Here is a 17,457-nt window from a genome sequence, read left to right as displayed (position 1 = left end):
CCCCGCACACAGAGTAGAGCATAAAGGTGACATCTATACATACCATCCTCAGAATTCTTTGCCGCCAGTCCAAATGCCGTGTTCGATCATTGGTCTGAATGCTCATTCATCTGCTGGTTTCTATCGTTTTCAGATAAGTGCCTTGTTGTTGAGGTTTTTTTGGTTTTATTGTTTTACGTTTACATTGTTTCTGGTTGTTGAATTTCATGTCATTCAGAAAGGGGAAATGCCATTGCGGGAGCCAGATTCCCCCATAAAGATCATCACGAACAGCATTTGTTCTGTTGAGGCACTTCCCATAGAGATAAGTCTTGCAAGATTTCTAAGTCCTTTGTCCATAAGATGGAGTCTGCTTTCTTCCCTTCCAATTTACCTTGAAAACCAATGACTTAAATTGTTGGCTAATGATACCATGGAAGGATCTTCCTGGCGCGAAGGCAAGCTGTCTGTGAAGAAAAGGGCAAAAAAGTCTGGTCTGATTCTTCGGCTGTACCGTCTCCACCGGACATCTTTCTTGAGGCTGGTGAAAGCCTGGAGGATCATCTGGTTTCTTTCTCAGATTCCTCTGCCATGACCACTTCGGAGGCTGGCATGGACGTGACTCCATGCACGTCCATGGAGGTTTTGCAGATGTCCTCCTTGAATGTACAGGGTAACCGCTGCTGGTTATTACTGAAGTGCCTAGGGTTGTTCCTCTGATATTAGTGAGGGAAGTGGATGTTCTTCATGTTTCACAGTTGCAGTCATCACACTTAGGTTCATACTTAGGTTCATAGGTTCATACTAGGCTATCTGCCCTAGGGCATTTATAAGCCTAGCCAGAATGTGTTTGGCTTTTGCCACCCATTTTAAATTTATTTTGCTATGCCCTTTTTCGAGGTTAGTATACTGTGCCTCTGTCTAACAGTGACACAGAAGTGATACCCGGGGTAAACCTACGATCTCCCATCCACTCATCAAGATTCCTCTTGAAGAGAGTCAATGAGGGACTCTGCCTAACCTGGACTGGGATTTTATTCCAGAGTGAAGGGAGCCTCTGGGTTATGAATCTGTCCCTCCAGCATGTCCTATTTATTTCAGTGCTGAGGTTCAAGTCTCTTGAGTGCGTAGCTCGATGGGATTTGGATTTTCTGAGGTGCAGCATGTCCATTAATTCGGGTTGGACATGGCTTTATACGTCAGGCACAGATCGCCTCTGAACAGGCGGTATGCCACTGAGTAGAGCTGGAGTTTCTTTAACCGGGCAGCATATGGCATCTGTTTGAGCCCTTTGATCCTCTTGGTGAGGTACTTTTGGGGTCTTTCCAGTTGCTGCAGGTGTCTGGTAAGGTACATCCCAAAGGGCATTATACTCAATTATGGGCCTGATGAGGGATGAGTAAAGGGGCACGATGACCTTCCCTGATCTAGATGTGAATCCCTTCATGATTAGGTGGGCTATATAAAATGTTTTTCTAACCACTTTGGCCATGTGGTTGTCAAATGAGAGATTGCTATCAACTTGGGTCCCCAGGTCCCTAATTACTTCTTCTGTACTTCATGGATTACCACCTATGTGGTAATTTGTGGGCACTTTGTTTTTGCCAAAGGGGATGACTATACACTTTTTGGCATTTAGCTTGAGGCCATGGCTCTGGCACCAGTTGTCTGTTTCTATGAGGCCCTTTTGGAGGATGCTTGTGTCTGCTGGAGAGTCTATTATGGCGCCCAGTTTGCAGTCATCTGCGAACTTGGTCAGTCACAGTCCTTCCGTGCTGGCCTGTACCTCCGAGAAATATATACCGAACAAGAGAGGTCCCAGGACTGAGCCTTGTGGGACACCACTTGTAACTGGTTTGGAGTCTGACATGGCTCCAGCAATTCTAACCATGTGGGTTCTGTCCTTGAGCCAGTTTGCAATCCATCTAGTGACATAGGGGTTTATATTTAAGCTGGTGAGCTTATCTATAATGCCAGAGTGGGGTATTGTATCGAAGGCTTTTGCGAGGTACAGGTAGGCTGTGTGGACCACCTTCCCCTCGTCAATGGCCTTGGTGACTGTTTCAAAGAAATCAACCAGGTTTAAGAGGCAGGATCTGCCCTTAACAAAGCCGAACTGGGTAGGATCCAGTGTTTGTAGGTCCCCAATATCTTTATTTATGAGGTCCATGATGATCCTTTCCATAGCTTTGCAGACCAAGCTAGTCAGGCTAATGGGTGATAGTTTCCAGGATCCGTTGAGGCACCACCTTTATGGAGAGGGACCACTGTTGCTGTACGCCACTCTTTGGGCACATATCCTGTAGTAAGGCTGAGATTGAACAGTAGTTTTATGTTTGGGTTTAGCTCTTCTTGGAGTTCATGTGGGGCAGCCGGGACACCATCTGGTCCCATTGATGCTGTGTTTTTTGCTTTGGAGAGGGCGGCTCTTACCTGAGCATCTGAGATGTCAGGATGGCAGCACTCTGCTGGGATAGATATTTGCCCTTTTGGTGGGGAGGGGAGAAGTTTGCGCTGAACCTGTCAGCTAGGATGTTGGCAATGTCTGTGGGTTTGGTGTATTTTTTGTCATTTTGGACTAATTCTGAGCATATCTGGGAATTACCACCCAGGTTCCTAACATAACTAAAGAAAGCCTTGTGATTATCCTTAGTGTCCTGTGCAATTTTTCTCTCGAAGCTGGCCTTAGACAATTTTATGTGTGCCCGTAGTTTTTTGCTAATACTGATCAGTGATGCCTTCTCTTTTGGGATTTTGCTCTATCATTTAGTAGCTTCCTCCTTCTATTGTATAGTTTGTTTATGGCTGGGGTCCACCAGACAGGACGTCTGCCTTTGAGGATTGGGTCTTGGTTTTATTTGGGATCGCATGATCCATGCATTCTTGAAAGTGTTCATAGAATGCGTTTATAAACGATTCTGCGGTCTGGGCAGTATTTTCCACAGGCCGGGGCTTTGCACAATTCCACCTCAGTTTTGAGGACTGTGAACTTTGCTTTCCACACGTTCTCCACTGTGGTTTTCTGGGCAGGGGGTGGGGGTCGGGATGTGAATATCCAGTGAGATTAGTTTATGGTCTGATCTTACCAGTGAGGGATACACTTCTGGTCTGCAGCATAGAGTCCCCATGTTGGTGATGATCAGGTCCAGTATGTTTTCCCCTCTTGTGGGAGTGGTAACAAGTTGTTCCATAGCATTTGAGTTTATAAATTCTAGGAACCGTTGGGCTAGGGTGTTGGAGCTAGAGTAATGCTCCCAGTCTATGTTTGGGTAGTTGAAGTCGCCCAATATAATGGTGTTTGGAGAGACCTTCATATTTTCCAGTCTTCTCAGGAAGGCCGAGTGGGGTTCCTTGGTTTGGGAGGGTGGTCTGTAGCAGGCTATAAACTGGAAGGCAGTTTTACCCACTGTTAGTTGCACATGGATAGTCTCTGATGCTTCGTGCTTTGCCACCAACCTGGAGGTGTGGGTATCTTTGATGAATATCGATACTCCCCCTGCTTTTGTGGTTCGGTCCAAGTTTTGGGGCCGAAAAGCATGGTATGAGGTATAACCTGGTAGTGCTGGGGTGCTCTTGGGAGCCCTGAACCAGGTTTCTGTTACTGCACAAATATCTATGTTCTCCATGCTAAGGAGAGTTTCGAGTGCGTGCATCTTGAGGTTTAGACTTCTGGCGTTGAGTAGCATTACTCTTAGTTTCTTATCCCTTGTGATACCTATGCAGGTGGGTTTGTCTTTTGAGCCTTGCCTAAAAAAGGCACTATGGGGGTAGCAAGAGCCTTTGCCAATATCCGAAAGCCCAGGGGTGACAGGTGCAAGCCACCCCTAGCGAAGCATCGTGACTTGTCGAGCATATCATCCCAAGCTGACAGGCATTGGATCCCCTTTGAATGACACCAGTACTTCAGCCAGTTGTTGAAATTGATCATCTTGTCTTCATATTGTGGCATCATTCTTGGTGAGGGTAAGATGCTACTCAAGGTCAGGGTCATACAGGCCTGGGCTACATGCTCAGAGAGCTCCTTTATGTCTCTTTTCATGTAGTCCAGGGAGGTACGTCTCAGGTCATTCACACCAGCATGGACAATGACTGAGTCATATTTGTACTTGCCTTGGAGTGACCGGAGTGCTTGTGTTATGTGGCGGATCCTAGCGCCCGACAGGCTGTTCACCGTGACCCTCTCCTTGTTCAGCCTGGTGAGCAGGACGTCAGTGTGCCTGACGATAGTCACCTATTACAAGTGTATCAGGTGTGTTGTTTAGTCTTAAGGGCTGTGACTGTTTGGCACACTGGCTTTGTGAGATATGTGTTGCACATGTTTTGTTTTGGGGTAGCGGCTGCTTGGGTGTCTGCTTTGGAGTTCTCTGCTGCTTCGGCAGATCTTTATTTAGAGCCTCCGAGTATGTTTTTGTGTGATTATGTGTTTGGTTTGCTGTCGTGGTAGGTCTATGTGAGACTGGAATTGTAGTGAGTGTGGTTTCCTTCTCCTCCTGACTGGTTATGCCAGTACTGAGTTGAGAGAGCTTAGCCTCCAGTTTGGCTATATGGTTGCATCTCTCACATGTGTTGGAATTTGTTGGGAGGAGGAGAGGGTTGTCTGTGTACATGAGGCAGTTGTAACATTGCCTCAAGATTCCCAGATTCACCAGCTGGACCGGAGAGGAGATTGACAACTGACCTTTGGACATGCTAGAATAATATTGGGAATTCCTTAATAATTGAAAACCAGGGCCAGTGGGGAGTGAGGGTGTAGTGCTTTTAATTTTTAGTGCTGACTTATATAATTGCTTTAGTGAGCAAGAACCAGGTAACTTAAGTGCAATGTGTTACAGGTAACTTAAATGCAAAAACGACAAACAGTATCTTTCTTTCAAGTTAAACAAGGAAATAAGTTCAGTAAGCAATGCAGATATCACTAGTGATCCACAGAAGCGCTGAGAAGCCGCGTATTAGGTGGAATTAGCATTCCAGGGAAATAACAAGCAAACAACAAGCATATAAACAAAGCTAGATTCAGCAGGCCTGGATCTAGTCTATGCTACAGCAAACAAGGTGTACCAATTTCAGTAAGATACAGTTCAAATATTCAGGCACTATAAACCTTTAACCAGAAATTCCCAGCTCAGAAGGGCAGAGTCCAGCCTCTTCTCCCACAAGAGTGCAGACCACAAACCTTCTTAATGTAAAATAACTGGCCTGAAGCCCAAGTGCTTAAACCAGAACTAATGCACTTTAAGAATAACAGACACTGGGCTCTCAATCAGCAGTTCCCAACTTAGAAGGATGAAAGCTACCTGTCCTGCCACCACAGTGCATGCCACAAACCTTCCTAATGTAAAACAACTGGTCTGAAGCCCAAGTGCTTAATCCAAAAGACTTAGAATGATAGCTACACTTTAATCAAGTTACTACCAAGCAGTAATAAATACAATTGAATACTTTAGAGAATGCCTGGATTAGTGCTCAAGTTGCACAAACAAAGCTAGATCCAGCAGGACCGAATCCAGTCTATGCCACAGCAAACAAGGCGCACCAACTTCAGTAAGAAGCAGTTCAGATATGCATGCACTATAAGCCTTCAACCAGAAATTCCCAGCTCAGAAGGGCAGAGTCCAGCCTCTCCTCCCACAAGAGTGCAGACCACAAACCCTCTTAATGTAAAATAACTGGCCTGAAAGCCCAAGTGCTTAAACCAGAATTAATACACTTTTAGAATAACAGACACTGAGCCCTCAATCAGCAGTTCCCAACCTAGAAGGATGTAAGCTACCTGTTCTGCCACTACAGTGCAGACCACAAACCCTCTCAGTGCAAAACAACTGGTCCGAAGCCCAAGTGTTTAAACCAAAAGGCTTAGAATGAGTTACACCAAGCAGTAATAAATACAATTGAGTACTTTTAAGATGATGCAAAAGTAAAAAAGTAGGTAGAAACACAAGTACAGTAAAAGCAGATTACATTTTTTTTTCTGAACAAGTGCTGAGATCAAAGAAACAGATTTGAGTGCTGAAACTAGAAAACTGGCTACTTATAAGAAAAAAAAACTAAGCTAGAAGGCTTCCCTCCAACACAGAAGGGCTTGGGGGCTCAGAAGCCTACAAATAGTCTATACCACTTAACAGGAAAGGCAGGAAACAAGCTTACATTTTTTTTTTTTTTTTTTTCTGTTTCCCAGATGTTCTCTTTGTACACAGTAGGAGTGCCTGAAATCAGAATATGATCTCACTGCACTCAGTTGAGTGAGTAAATGAGATGGGCCCAGAAGGAGTATCCAAACACAAATTTACAAGAGGGGCGGGCAGTTGCAAGGCCACTAAGATTAACACCAAAACAAAAACAGGGAGGGTGGGTGGGACTAACTGAAGAGCAGATTGAAAACTTCCAGTTCAGTTAATATTCCTTCCACACAGTTAAAAATCAATTTAAATACTGTATTTTTGAAAAAAAAGAGCAGATAAAGGTACTTAAATTCTCTTATACGTCCAGTTGAATATAGCAAGTTCTTAGCCGGCCAAAGCTGAGGTTTTTAAGCAGAAAATATTTCACACTGTACCACTTAAATAGGCAAGGACAGGAAATCAAAGCATGTGACTACCCCCACACCTGTAATTACTAGCAAATAACAAAATTCAGCAAACACTGACTAACTTCCAGTTCAGCTAATATTCCTTCCATACAGTTAAAATCAATTTAAATACTGTATTTTTTTGAAAAGAAAAGAGCAGATAAAGGTACTTAAATTCTCTTATACGTCCAGTTGAATATAGCAAGTTCTTAGCCGGCCAAAGCTGAGGTTTTTAAGCAGAAAATATTTCACACTGAACCACTTAAATAGGCAAGGACAGGAAATCAAAGAATGTGACTACCCCCACACCTGTAGTTACTAGCAAATAACAAAATTCAGCAAACACTAACTTCCAGTTCAGTTAATATTCCTTCCACACAGTTAAAATCAATTTAAATACTGTATTTTTTTTTGAAAAGAAAAGAGCAGATAAAGGTACTTAAATTCTCTTATACGTCCAGTTGAATATAGCAAGTTCTTAGCTGGCCAAAGCTGAGGTTTTTAAGCAGAAAATATTTCACACTGTACCACTTAAATAGGCAAGGACAGGAAATCAAAGAATGTGACTACCCCACACACCTGTAATTACTAGCAAATAACAAAATTCAGCAAACACTGACTAACTTCCAGTTCAGCTAATATTCCTTCCACACAGTTAAAATCAATTTAAATACTGTATTTTTTTGAAAAAAAAAGAGCAAATAAAGGTACTTAAATTCTCTTATACGTCCAGTTGAATATAGCAAGTTCTTAGCCGGCCAAAGCTGAGGTTTTTAAGCAGAAAATATTTCACACTGTACCACTTAAATAGGCAAGGACAGGAAATCAAAGAATGTGACTACCCCCACACCTGTAATTACTAGCAAATAACAAAATTCAGCAAACACTGACTAACTTCCAGTTCAGCTAATATTCCTTCCACACAGTTAAAATCAATTTAAATACTGTATTTTTTTGAAAAAAAAGAGCAGATAAAGGTACTTAAATTCTCTTATACATCCAGTTGAATATAGCAAGTTCTTAGCCGGCCAAAGCTGAGGTTTTTAAGCAGAAAATATTTCACACTGTACCACTTAAATAGGCAAGGACAGGAAATCAAAGAATGTGACTACCCCCACACCTGTAATTACTAGCAAATAACAAAATTCAGCAAACACTGACTAACTTCCAGTTCAGCTAATATTCCTTCCACACAGTTAAAATCAATTTAAATACTGTATTTTTTGAAAAAAAAAGAGCAGATAAAGGTACTTAAATTCTCTTATACGTCCAGTTGAATATAGCAAGTTCTTAACCGGCCAAAGCTGAGGTTTTTAAGCCTGCAGCTGGGTTATCTGCCTGCGGGTAGCTCTCAGTCGGCCTGAATACCAGAGACTTAGTATTTCTGAGTCAGCTGCTGTCACTTCAGGACTGATGTCAGGTCGTCAGGGGTATAAAAACAGCCAGCCAACGCCATTACATCTGTCTTTCTTGCCAAGGAGCCCGAAGCAGAAGCAGTTCACACGAGTGCCGGTCGGCCGCTACCTGAGTTTTTGTTGATGAATTGAACCATCCTGAAGTCTTCTAAAGCTAAGTACCCTGTTGGGGATCCTTTTTTCTTGCTCTAACCGATGTCAGAAAAAGTTAACAATTGTCTTGCCTGTGGAAAGCAAATACCACACAGAGATTTTCATTCTTACTGCGTCATCTGTTTAGGCCCAGACCACTATGTACCTCGCTATCGGTTTTGTGCCTTGTTCAACACCCAAACCATTCGTCATCAGGCCCTTATTGTCGCTAAATACTTTTGTTCTCGATCTCCGTATTATGAAATGGCTTCGGTAAGCCATCCAACTACCGGTATTCCAAAAAAAGTAAGGATAAAGACAGACAGATCACACAGGTCCAAAGCTGCCGATGTGTCCGTTAAGCTAGTCACCAGTTCACTGGTACTCATTGAGGCACTTTCGCCACCCCTGATGTCCACTTCAGTGGCTTTGCAGGCCTCTACCAAGACCCGTTCGGAGTCTGGTATGCTGCGACACTCCATCAACTACGGAACCTGTGGATGTCTCTACCTTGGATGGGTCTGGAGCCACTGAGCAGACACTGGCTTCTGAGGAAGTTCTTCGCACTACCGATGTTCGACACAAACAGACTACTTCAGTTCTGTCTAAAACTACAGAGTTTCTAAGGCCAAGAGTACATGGTACGCCTAGAAAACCGATGTCCAAAGCACATGCACCTGCTCCCTTGCTGCAACATAACATGCTAGAATGGCAGAAGACCTTTTTTTGCTGATTAGGGAAAGTTGGCCTTCAGTCCCCAGCAGCTTCAACAGACAGAGTCCAATGACTCTGAGGTTTCTGACTATGAAGGCATGCCTTATCTGCTTATGAGGATTCAGATGCAGAGGAATCCATTCCTTCTGCCTCTCCTCCAGAGGATTTTTCTTTTGGTGAAAACTTACATGCTTTAAGAGAGCATTTCCATTGGGAATGCCAAGACTATCCTCAGTCCAAAAGGAGACTCCAAGAATTCCTAGATTTGCCACAACATAGGCCTTTAGCAATGCCACCAGTCCTGGAAGTTGTGGATGATGTCTTTATGGCATCCAGTCTTACTCCTGATACTTTGCCCCCCTGCTCCTAGGAAACCAGACAGGTGCTACAGAGTACCTGACCATCTTAAATTCATTTTCAAAAATCCTACTGCTGACCAAGAGATCATTTCCCAAGGGCCTAAAGGTATCAAGGCAACTACAGCGAAGAATCCCACTCCTTCGGACAGGGATTCCAGAGCTTTAGACAGATGGGGTATGAAAGTATATACTTCTGCAACTCGTGCCATTAAAGCCTTAAATTGTCAGTTTCACATGCTGAAGTATCAGCAACATATTATGGAACTTAAGCAAAAAATAGATATCTTTACAGACTGTGCAGAAAGTAAAGAATTGCAGGAACCTATACATTCTGCATGCAAAGTCAGCAAGCATACATTGCAGTGTGGCTTTGACACCCTAGATGCATCTTGCAGGGCAGCAGTCACTGGTTCTGTATTGAGAAAACATGCATGGCTCAAGGAGCAGACCTTGCCAGATTATGTCAAATCAGTTATTAGATGCTCCTTTAAACAAGGACAATCTGTTTGGCACCAAAGCAGAAGAAGTGCTTAAAGAGATGGAAGAAAAAGCTAAATCTATGCAGACAGTTGAATTCTTACAAGTGTAGCCTACTAGATTCAGTAGATATTGCCCCTCGAAACACTGGTCCTTTCCAGCCCCCTCCAAGCCATCTCAAACTAGACCCAGGGGGAACAGACCACCCAGACTACAGTCTCAGGGTATGCAGAGATCCAAGCAATGGAATGCCCCCACCCCAAAGCAGGGAGTGCCAAGCCACCTCCCTATGGTAAGACCTCACAATGACTTCTCTGCTCCACTCCCCACCTCTACTTCCACTCACTGCCAACCCCAAAAGGGTTCCCAGACCTGCTTCCAAACCAGTGGGCAGAGGCACAAAGCCAAGTTCAACCCCTGCTCTCTCTAAGGGCAGTTCATCCTGTTCCTGAGGAACAGATGGGTCAAGGATTCTATTCCAGACTTTTCCTGGTACCCAGAAAAGAGAGCACTTGGCACCCAGTACTAGATCTTTCAACTCTCAACACCTTCCTGGTGGTACCAAAATTCAAAATGCTCATCCTGCAGCAGCTTCTTCCTATGCTAGCCAAAGATGCCTGGTTAGTCACCCTAGACTTAAAAGAAGCCTTTCTGCACATCCCTATAAGGGAGTCATGCAGGAAATATCTTCCCTTCAGTGTAGGATCTATGCATTATCAGTTCTCTGCACTTCCCTTTAGCTTATCCACTACTCCCAGAGTATTCATAAAATGCCTGTCTCCAGCCATTGCTTACTGCAGACAGAGAAATATTCAAATTTACCCATACTTGGACGACTGCCTGATTCAGGCAGACAGTTAGGAAATACTGTTGCAGCACCTGACATTTGACATTAAAAAAAAAAAAAAAAAGCCTTCTAACCTCCCTGGGGTACACCATCAAAGAAAAGAAATCAAAACTAGTTCCCCAGTCAAAATATTGTATTCCTGGGAGCAAGCTTGGACACAGCACCCCAGATGGCATTCCTCACTCCAGAAAAACAAGCCTATCTGACAGACTATTTTACTCAATGGCCACCAGAACCTAGCTATCCGCAAGGAAAATCCTGAATGCCCTAGGGTTCATGACCTCTTGCATCTTACTAATTCCATATGCCAGACTGCATATGAGGAAACTTCAGTGGTACTTAAAAAGTCTTTGGTGCCAACATTTTCAGTACCTGGAAACCATCATTCCTATCATAATCTAAGAACAGAGTTTCTTTGATAGGCAGCAGCATGCAACCACAGCAAGGGACTGCCCCTTACTCAACCCCACGCCGCCCAGACCCTAACCACAGATGCATCAGACTATGCCAGGGGGCACACATGGACGGCAAGTGCAATCAGGGCCACTGGAGCCCAAGTCAATTTCATCTGCACATCAACCAGAAAGAAATGCTAGCTGTGCAGCATGCTCTGACAGCTTTCAGATCCCTACTCTCACCAGGACACCTACTAATAAAAACAGACAGCACCACAGTTGTGGTACATCAAGAAGCAGGGGGGAACCCACTCTGCAGGCTAGCCATGGCCCTGTGGAACATGGCCTTGGACATGCAGGTCCATCTGCAAGCTCAATTCCTGCCAGGCAAACAAAACTCACTGGCAGACGACTTAAGCAGAAATCTCCCTAGACCCACACGAGTGGCAATTAGTGTGCAGCACCTTCAACCTTCTAATTCAGAAATGGAGACCCCAGAAGTGGATCTCTTTGCCTCCCCCTGCAATCACCAGCTCAGCAAATTCTGCATCAGGACACCTCACAGCAGGGCCTGGAAAGTGGATGCCCTATCCTTCCAGTGGGTAAACCTCTCAATTTATGCATTCCCCCCTCTCCCTCTTCTCTCAAGAATATTACTCAAGACAGGACAGACCAAGGGCAATCCTGATTGCCCTGGACTGGCCACGCCAGCACTGGTACCCACTACTGCACAGCCTGTCACCGGTGCTACCGTGGCACCTACCCCAGATCCCAACCCTCCTCACTCAGCAGGAGGGACAGATCTTGCATCCGCAATTGCAGCCTGGCTTATTCCTTGAATTCTCCCCCAGTGACTGGCCTAAGCAAGCAGGTGGTGGACGTCATTCTTGAAGCCAGAAGTCCCAGTACAAGGAAATCTTATGCTGATAAGGAGAAAAGGTATTGTTCCTGGATTCAATCTAAAGGAGAGGACACAGCACTGCCCTCCTTACTTCTAATCCTGGATTACCTAGCAGATCTACTCCACAGAGGCCTATCCTTCTCCTCCATTAAGATCCATGCCTCTGCCATCTCGGCTCATTACAACCCTGAGCCACCTCTCTTCTCTCCCCCTCTCATCAGGCAGTTCCTGAGAGGGGCAAACAGCTTAAGGCCACCAAGGAGAGCACCCACCCCTGCTTGGGACCTTAACTTTGTACTGGAAAAACCTCACCCCCCCCCCCCCTTGAGCTTGCAGCATCAGCAGAGTTAAAATTCCTGTCTTGGAAAACAGCCTTGCTTCTGGCCATCACTTCAGCTAGAAGAGTGTCCGAGTTACAAGCACTTATGGCTGTGGAACCCTTCATTATTTTTCTTGCTGACAGGGTTTCCCTCAGGACTAACCCTTCCTTTATGCCTAAAGTGGTGTCCAATGTGGCTCTCAACCAATCTATCCATTTGCCAACCTTCTTTGCTAATCCTCAAAATAAAGGGGAAAGGATCCTGCACTCCTTGGATGTGCAGACTGCTCAGATTCTACCTTGATGGGACTAAACCCTTCAGGAAATCTGACCAGTTACTAGTCAGTTTTGCACCTGGGACAGAGGGCAAGGCCATTTCAAAACAAACAATTTCCAAATGGATAGCACACTGTATCCATTTCTGCTACAAGCACCATGGGAAGACAACCCCTCAGGGGGTCAGAACACATTCCACTGGGGCAACTTCTACCTCTACAGCATTTCTGAGGGGAGTCCCTACCAGGAACATTCTGGAAGCTGCTACCTGGAGTTCTGCACACACCTTCACCAAGCATTACCACCTGCCTATCTTTTCCAAATCCAGGGCAGGTTTTGCAACAGCAGTCCTGCAGGGCATACTAGCCAGCCCCAACTCTTCTTGACTGCCTCCACCCTTTCTTCAGCTTTGGGAATCTACCCAAGTGTGATGACTGCAACAGTGAAACACAAAGAACATAATACAGTTGTGTACGCTTATCATAAATGTAGATGTTCGAGTGTATTCACTGTTGCAGTCCTGGTTTCCCACCCTCCAGTCCCCTTGTCTCTCTCCTCTCTATGTTATTCACCCCTTACAGGGCTATTGGTATTTACTTTTTACTGGTGGTGATTTTCCCACCATAACTTAGCTCCCTATTTGGGGGGGCTCCTGACATTTGGGGCAAGAACTGATGTAATGGCATCTGCTGCCTGTTTTTATACTCCTGACGACCTGACGTCAGTCCTGAAGCGACGGCAACCGACGCAGAAACACTTAAGTCTCTAGTATTCTGGCCGATTGAGGGCAACTGCAGGCAGATAACCCAAGTGTGATGACTGCAACAGTGAATACACTTGAACATCTACATTTATGGTAAGTGTACACAGCTGTACTTTCTGGCTATCATTGAGTGTCATCAGGGGTCAGAGCCTCCAAACATTTTTAAGGCTGACGTCTGACTGAAAAAGAAGCAAAAAACTAAACATATTTCACCTGCACCAAAAGATCCTAAGAGTGAATGGCAAAACTTCACTCAAGGCTTGTTTAATGCCCTTATGGCTCTCAAGCCTCCATAGATTGTTTCTGTTCCTGCTCCCCCCTTGTCTTCTATCCCTCTTAAGAGGCCCAGGGAGCAGGATTCTTCTGAGGAGGACACTACTAATTCTGAAGAAGAGTCCCTGACTTATTCATCCCAGATTCCTTTGCCACTTGACTATGCTTCTGAGGAAGAAGAGTCCATCAGTCCTTACTCTCCTTTTGCAGAAATTTCATTTGATGATATTGTTTCCAGAATGATGGAGTTTTTAAAATGGGACTGTGCTGAGTTGCCTGATGTTCAGAAGTACTGTGATCTACAAATGGGGTCTCCTAGACCCTGTACTGTTCCTTCTGTTCTTGTAGCATTGCTGGATGCCTTTTTCCTCTGCTTCTAAGGCTCCTGCCTCCAAACCCCCTGTTCCCCCCAAAAAACGGATAGGTTTTATAAAGTGCTTGAGGACTGCAAATTTCTGTGTGTGTCCCTCTGCTGACCTGTAGTGTCTGTGGCTTCTGATAAGCCTTTCAAATTGTTTTCCTCTAAATTGCTGCCTTCTGATAAGGATAGCAGAATTATGGAGAGACTGGGTAAGAAGCTGTATACTTCTGCTACTCTAACCTTTAGAACTGAGAGCTGTCAGACACATGACTAAGTATGTTTTGGCTCTTCTCTCAAGTCTGTTAGGCTATTTCTGATCTCCCTGATTCTGAGGGGAAGGCCTGTGCTCTTACTTTGCTTGGGACATCCTCCCAAGTAGCTCACCACTCTGCAGCTATGATGCAGCTGATGCTTCATTTGGGACTGCTACTTTTGGATCTGTTTTGGAGAAGTTTTCCTAGCTCAAACTTCAGCTTTTACCTGCTGATATCAAGGCTAAACTGATGGATGCTTCTCTGGCTAATAAGCATTTGTTTGGTGCTGCTGCTGTGGAGTTTTTAAGTCCCTGCAAGAAAAGGGCAAGGCCTTACAGAAGTTGAAGCATATTTTTGTTTCCCCTGTGCCCAAGTTCCACAGGAATTATCCTAATAAGCCTGCCTTTGTGCATAGACCATCTTACCTCCCCCCCAGAGGTAAAAAGGGTGGTAGAAGGGCTAGCCTGTTAAGGCTACCCAAAGTCCTCCTATTCAGAAGCCTCCTTTTCCTGACAAACTAGGTGCTGTCTGACTGTCCTGTTCTTGTCAGTCACATTCCTCTTTCTCTAATTCTTTGTGTCCCTTCCTATTTGGATAAAGGTCACCCAAGACTTCTGGGTTCTTTCCATTATTTGCCAGGGTTATTACATGGTTTGGAAAGCTCTTCCCCCCTTTATGGGCATTCCTCAGAGTCCTCATGAACAGCTGCCCTTTTTTTCCAGAGGCGCTTCAGGGTCTTGTAGCTCAAGGAACAATTCAAGAAGTTCCACCACCTCAAAGGAGGAAGGAGTTTTACTCCAGAGTGTTCTTGATCCCTAGGAAAGAAGGCACTTAGAGGACCCCTTCTGGATCTTTCTCAGCTAAACACCTTTTTGAATGTCCCTTCTTTTCGTATGCTATCCCTTCAAACCTTGTTTCCTCTGCTACTTCCTCACACTTTTCTTGTTTCCCTGGATCTCAAAGATGCTGACCTACACATTCCTGTTCATCTGCTTTTTCAGGAAGTTTTTACTTTTCTCTTTTGCTTCCTGGCATTTTCAGTTCCCTGCTTGGCTCTTTGGTCTCTCTACTGCACCAAGGGTCCTCACCAAATGCCTCACTCCTGCGATTGCTTCCTGTAGGCTAAGGGGGATACAGGTCTTTCCCCACCTGGACAACCTTCTTATTCAGGCCTCCTCTCAAAAGATGTTACTTCAGCATCCACCTTACCATTTCTCTCTCATAAAGCCTGGGGTTTCTGTAAATTTCCAAAAGTCATTCCTGACTCCTTCTCAGGATCAAGTTTTTCTGGGTTGCAGGACCTAGACTGTTCTAATGTTGGCATCCTTTCCTCTTCCCAAAGCCTTAACTTATTACTTTTTCAGGCTGCTCTTCCTCTGGCTTCAGTCACAGCCAGAGAATTTCTGAGAGCTGTGGGTTACATGGCTTCCACCATTCTTACGCTCCCTCTAGCCAAGCTCCACATGAGAAAGCTTAAGTGATTTCTAAAGTCAGTTTGGTTTCAACATTCTGATCCTTTAGAGTTTCTAGTCCCTTCACTTTCATGCCTCAAGCTGGAACTTCATTGGTGGATTCTTCAGTTGTCCCTCAATCCAGAGCTTCCTTTTCATCCTCCAGACCCCTCTCAGGAACTTTTCTACAGATGCCTCAGACATGGGATGGGGGGTTCCTTTGGCCCTCTGAAGGTACATGGCCTTCAGTCGCTTTGACATAATGTCAAAGAGATGAGAGCTCTTCTGCTGGCTATTCAGGGTTTTCATTCCCTTTTTCTTCCAGGCCCCCTCAAGATTCTGTCAGACAATACCATAGTAATGTGGTAAGTCAACAAGCAAGGGGGGGGGGGCAAGGTCTTACCTTCTATGCAGGTTAGCCTTTCAGGTTTGGAAACTGGCTATCCAGTATGAGGTGACCCTTCAGGCGGTTTACATTCCCTCAGATCAGAACATAGTGGAAAATTCTCTGAGCAGGTCCATAATACTATCCCATGAGTGGATGCTTCAAAGGGATGTGTTTCTGGACTTCGTGCACCAGTGAGGGTACTCCTCAAGTAAATATCTGCCTCCCACTCTGAACAGACAGCTTCTATTTTGTGCCAGAGTTCCATGCCCTCTGGCCTGGAAGGTGGACTCCCCCTCTTTTTCTTGGAAGGGGATGTTTCTGTACGCCCCTCCCCCTTCCTCTCATTCCAAAAATCCTGATGATGTTCTTCGTGTTTCACTGTTGCAGTCATTACATTTGGGGTAATCTGCTGGCAGGTTGCCCTCAGTCGGCCTGAATAACAAAGTCTTGGGTCCTGTGTCTGTTTCTGTCTCCTCTTCCTTGACGTCAGGTTGTCAGGGGTATAAAACATGCAGACAACACCATTTTAATCAGTCTTTCTTGCTGCGTGGTGCCCGAAGCAGAAGCAGTTCGCAAGTGCTGGTTTGGCCGACTCCTGAAATTTTCGTTTTCAAGTTTCAGAACTGAAGTCTTCAACCTAAAGCTAAGTACCCCGTTGGGGAAACTTTTTCTTGCTCCTTACAGATGTCAGTAAAAGTTAATAATTGTATTATTTGTGGGAAGCAAGTACCTCATAAGGATTTTCATTTGTACTGTATTCCTTGCCTAGGCCCTGACCACAATGTGCCTTCTTGTCAGTTGTGTGCGAAAGTTAACCAACGCAATATTAAGCTTCAGTATATTTTTGCTTCTAAATACTTTGGCTCAAGATTTAACTATCCTGAAATCTCGTCGGTTAACAATCCAACTACCAGAATTCACAAAAAATGCAAAGAAAAAGACAGACAGACTGTTGAGGTCCAAAACCAATGACAAAGCTTCTCCTAAGCCAGTCGCCGGTACTCAGTGAGGCGCTTTCGCAGCCCCTGATGCTCACTACTTTTGATTTGCAGGCCTCTACTGAGACCCATACGGAGTCCAGTATGCCTCGAGATTCTTCAAGTATTGAACTCGAGGATGTCTCTCCCTTGGATGGGTCTGGAGCCGCTGAGCAGGCACCGGCTTGTGAGGGTGATGTTCATCGTGTTACCCTGCTGCAGTCATCACACTTGGGTTATCCTGCCGTCAGGCGGTCCCGCAGTCGGCCCGAATTCTAAAGTCTTGGTTCGGCGTCGGTTGCTGTCGCTTCTTCCCTGATGTCAGTGCGCCAGGGGTATATAAGAGGCATCCGATGCCATTTTCTTCAGTCTTTCTTGCCGCGCGGTGCCCGAAGCAGAAGCAGTTCGCAAGTGCCGGTCGGCCGACACCTGAGATTTTCGATTTGAATTTCAGTCCGAAGTCTTCAATAAAGCTAAGTACCCCGTTGGGGAACATTTTCTTGCCTCAGTCCGATGTCAGAAAAAGTTAACAACTGCCTTTCTTGTGGGAAGCAAATACCTCATAAGGACTTCCATTCCTATTGCATTCCTTGCCTAGGCCCAGACCACGA

This window comes from Protopterus annectens, chromosome 4.part0 (genome assembly GCF_019279795.1).
Source record: "Protopterus annectens isolate FY-2018-M chromosome 4.part0, PAN1.0, whole genome shotgun sequence".
In the NCBI taxonomy this organism is placed as follows: domain Eukaryota; kingdom Metazoa; phylum Chordata; order Ceratodontiformes; family Protopteridae; genus Protopterus; species Protopterus annectens.
The sequence above is the reverse complement of the archived record's forward strand: the minus strand, read 5'-3'. Positions refer to the sequence as shown.